General features: G+C 41.1%; 1 non-coding gene across 1 annotated transcript; it reads right to left on the bottom strand.

Annotated features, from left to right (window-relative positions):
• Positions 1 to 825: 825 nt before the first annotated feature.
• Positions 826 to 933, bottom strand: LOC112713252 (small nucleolar RNA R71). The gene has a single exon (XR_003158226.1). It is a non-coding gene; the product is annotated as a small nucleolar RNA R71 (small nucleolar RNA).
• Positions 934 to 4734: the final 3801 nt, after the last annotated feature.

Below are 4734 nucleotides of genomic sequence, written 5' to 3' on the forward strand. Positions count from 1 at the left end.
ATTATTTTCAAATATTTTTCAACTAATCACTATTTCTTATCTTTTTCGAAAATTACTAACCACTTTTTCAAAAATCTTTTTAATTTTCAAAAACTCCCTCTCTCATCTCTTTCTATTTAAAGACTAACACTTTTCCTCTATTAGCAATTCGGACTCTTTCCCTCTTAATAAGTTCGAATTCTCTACCTCATCCTTCTATCCTTCTTTTCTTCTAACACATCATGGAATCTCTATATTGTGACATAGAGGATTTCATACTTTCTTTGTTTTCTTCTCTTTCATATGAGTAGGAACAAGGATAAAGGCATTATTGTTGAAGCTGATCCTGAACCTGAAAGGACTCTGAAGAGGAAGCTAAGAGAATCTAAAGCACAACTCTCTGGAGAGAACCTGACAGAAATTTTCAAAAAAGAAGAAGACATGGCAGCCGAAAATAACAACAATGCCAATAATGCAAGAAAGGTGCTTGGTGACTTTACTGCACCTACTCCCGACTTCTATGGGAGAAGCATCTCTATTCCTACCATTGAAGCAAACAACTTTGAACTTAAGCCTCAATTAGTTTCTCTGATGCAACAAAATTGCAAGTTTCATGGACTTTTATTAGAAGATCCTCATCAGTTCTTGGCTGAATTTTTGCAAATCTTTGACATTGTTAAGACCAATGGAGTTGATCCCGAGGTCTACAGACTTATGCTTTTCCCTTTTGCTGTAAGAGACAGAGCTAGTATATGGTTGAATTCATAACCTAGAGATAGCCTGAACTCTTGGGAAAAGTTGGTCAATGCCTTCTTAGCTAAATTCTTTCTACCGCAAAAGATGAGTAAGCTTAGAGTGGAAGTTCAAACCTTCAAACAGAAGGAAGGTGAATCCCTCTATGAAGCTTGGGAAAGATACAAGCAATTGATCAGAAGGTGTCCTTATGACATGCTTTCAGAATGGAGCATCATAGGTATCTTCTATGATGGTCTGTCAGAGTTATCCAAGATGTCATTGGACCATTCTGCAGGTGGATCTATTCATCTGAAGAAAACGCCTGCAGAAGCTCAGGAACTCATTGAAATGGTTGCAAATAACAAGTTCATGTACACTTCTGAAAGAAATCCTGTAAACAATGGGACAACTCAGAAGAAAGGAGTTCTTGAGATTGATACTCTAAATGCCATATTGGCTCAGAAAAAATTATTGACTCAGCAAGTCAATATAATTTCTCAGAATATGATTGGATTGCAAGCTGCATCTGGCAGTACTAAAGAAGCCTTCTCTGAAGGAGAAGCTTATGACCCTAAGAATCCTGCAATGGAAGAGGTGAATTACATGGGAGAACCCTATGGAAACACCTACAATTCTTCATGGAGAAATCACCCAAATTTCTCACGGAAGGATCAATAGAAGCCTCAATAAGGCTTCAACAACAATAATGGTGGAAGAAACATGTTTAGCAATAGCAAGCCTTTTCCATCATCTTTTCAGCAACAGACAGAGAACTCTGAGCAAAATCGCTCTAGCTTAGCAACCATAATCTCTGATCTATCCAAAACCACACTAAGTTTCATGAATGAAACAAGATCCTCCATTAGAAATTTGGAGGCACAAGTGGGTCAACTGAGTAAAAAGGTTACTGAAACTCCTCCTAGCACTCTCCTAAGCAATACAGAAGAAAATCCCAAGAGAGAGTGCAAGGCCATAACCATGACTAAAGTGGCCGAATGCACTGAGGAGGAGGAGGACGTGAATTCCAGTGAGGAAGACCTCATGGGAAAACCACTGACCACTAGGGAGTTCCCTCCTGAGGAACCAAAGGAATCTGAGGCTCATCTAGAGACCATAGAGATTCTACTGAACTTCCTATTACAATTCATGAGCTCTGAAGAATACTCTTCTTCTAAAGAAGATGAAGTTACTACTGAGAGCAAATTGTTCAGTATCTAGGAGCAATCATGAAGCTGAATGCCAAATTATTTGGTAATGAGACTTGGGAGGATGAACCTCCATTGCTCATTAATGAAACTAAACGCCTTGGCTCAGATGAAGATACCTCAAAAGAAACCGGATCCCGGAAGGTTCGTAATACCTTGCACCATAGGCACCATGACCTTTGAGAAGGCTCTGTGTGACCTGGGGTCAGGCATAAACCTCATGCCACTCTCTGTAATGGAGAAATTGGGAATCTTTGAGGTACAAGTTGCAAGAATCTCACTGGAGATGACAGACAAATAAAAAAAATAGGCTTATGGACTTGTAGAGGATGCCTTAGTAAAGGTTGAAGGCCTTTGCATCCCTGCTGACTTCATAATCCTGGACACTGGGAAGAATAAGGATGAATCTATCATCCTTGGCAGACCTTTCCTAGCCACAGCAAAAGCTGTGATTGATGTTGACAGAGGAGAATTGGTCCTTCAAGTGAATGAGGACTACTTTGTGTTTAAGGCTCAAGGATCTCCCTCTGCAACCATGGAGTGGAAGCATGAAAAGCTTCTCTCAATACAGAGTCAACCAAAGCCCCCACATTCAAACTCTAAGTTTGGTGTTAGGAGGCCCCAACCATGCTCTGAATATCTATGAGACTCTATGAGAGCTCACTATCAAGCTATTGACATTAAAGAAGCGCTTATTGGGAGGCAACCCAATTTTTATTTTCTAATTTCCATTGTTATTTTATGTTTTCTTTAGGTTGATGATCATGTGAAGTCACAAAAACAACTACAAAAATCAAAGCGAACTCAAAAATAGCATTAAAAACAGCACACCCTGGAGGAGGAGCTTATTGGCATTTAAACACCAGTAAGGGTAGCAGAATTGGCATTAAACGCCCAGTCTGACACCATTCTGGGTGTTTAACACCAGAAAAGGGCACCAGAGTGGCGTTTAACACCAGAAAAGGGTACCAAGTTGGCGTTCAACGCCAGAAAGGGAAGAAAAGCTTACGTTAAACGCCAGAAATGGGCAGCAACCTGGCGTTTAATGCCAGGATTAGCACTCAGAGGGCGTTTGAATGCCAGAATGGTGCAGGGATGAGAAATCCTTGACACCTCAGGATCTGTGGACCCCACAAGATCCCCACCTACCTCAACTCACTCTCTTTCTTTTTTACACATTCCAATAACACCCTTCTCCAAATACCCCTCACCAATCCCATCCATTTCTCTTCCCCAAAATCCTTCACCAATCACCTCCATCCACTTTTCCCTAAACAACCCACCTACCCCACCATTCAAAATTCATAAACTTTCCCTCCCAAACCCAACCCTCACACACGGCCACCCCTCTCTTCCACTCCTATATAAACTCCTCATCACTCCTTCATTTTCACACTTCATATACACTTTTCCCCTCCTTGGCCGAACCTTTCTTCACTATCCATCTCCTCCATTTCTTCTTCTTCTCCATCCCTTCTTTCTTCTTTTGCTTGGGGACAAGCAAACATTTTAAGTTTGGTGTGGAAAAAGTGTTGCTTTTTGTTTTTCTATAACCATTTATGGCACTTAAGGCCGGAGAAACCTCTAGAAAGAGGAAAGGGAAGGCAAAAGTTTCCATCTCCGAGTCATGGGAGATGGAGAGATTCATCTCAAAGGACCATCAAGACCACTTTTATAAAGTTGTGGCCAAGAAGAAGGTAATCCCTGAGGTCCTTTTCATGCTCAAAAGGAATGAGTATCCAGAGATCCGACATGAGATCCGAAGAAGAGGTTGGAAAGTTCTCACTAACCCCATTCAACAAGTCAAAATCTTAATGGTTCAAGAGTTCTATGCTAATGCATGGATCACTAGGAACCATGATCAAAGTATGAACCCGAACTCAAAGAATTAGCTTACAATGGTTCGGGGGAAATACTTAGATTTCAGTCCAAAAAATGTAAGGTTGGCATTCAACTTGCCTATGATATAAGGAGATGCACGCCCCTACAATAGAAGGGTCAACTTTGATCAAAGGTTGGACCAAGTCTTCATGGACATATGTATGGAAGGAGCTCATTGGAAAAGAGACTCCAAAGGCAAGCCGGTTCAATTGAGAAGGCATGACCTTAAACCCGTGGCTAGAGGATGGTTGAAATTCATCCAACGCTCCATCATTCCTACTAGCAACCGATCTGAGGTGACTGTAGATCGGGCTATCATGATCCATAGCATCATGACTGAAGGGAAAGTAGAAGTTCATGAGATCATACCACTAGAACTATACAAGGTTGCTGACAAACCTTCCATTTTGGCAAGGTTAGCCTTCCCTCATCTTATTTGTCACCTATGCAGTTTAGCTGGAATTATCACAGAGGAAGACATCCTCATTGAAGAGGACAAGCCCATCACTAAAAACAGGATGGAGCAAATAAGAGAGCCCACTCATGGACCTCAACAAGAGCATGAGGAAGTCCCTCATCGAGAAATCCCTGAGATGCCTCAAGGGATACATTTTTCTCCACACAACTATTGGGAGCAACTCAACACCTCTTTGGGAGATTTGAGTTCCAATATGGAGCAACTAAGGATGGAGCACCAAGAGCATTCCATTATTCTCCATGAAATTAGAGAGGATCAAATAGCCATGAGGGAAGAGCAATAAAGGCAAGGAAGAGACATAGAGGAGCTCAGGCGTTCCATTGGATCTTCAAGAGGAAGAACTAGCCGCCATTACTAAGGTGGACCCGTTCTTTAATTTTCTTGTTCTTACTTTTCTGTTTTTCAATTTTTATGCTTTATGTATTATATATGTTTGTGTCTTCATTACATGATCAT

This window comes from Arachis hypogaea, chromosome 9 (genome assembly GCF_003086295.3).
Source record: "Arachis hypogaea cultivar Tifrunner chromosome 9, arahy.Tifrunner.gnm2.J5K5, whole genome shotgun sequence".
Taxonomy (NCBI): Eukaryota; Viridiplantae; Streptophyta; class Magnoliopsida; order Fabales; family Fabaceae; genus Arachis; species Arachis hypogaea.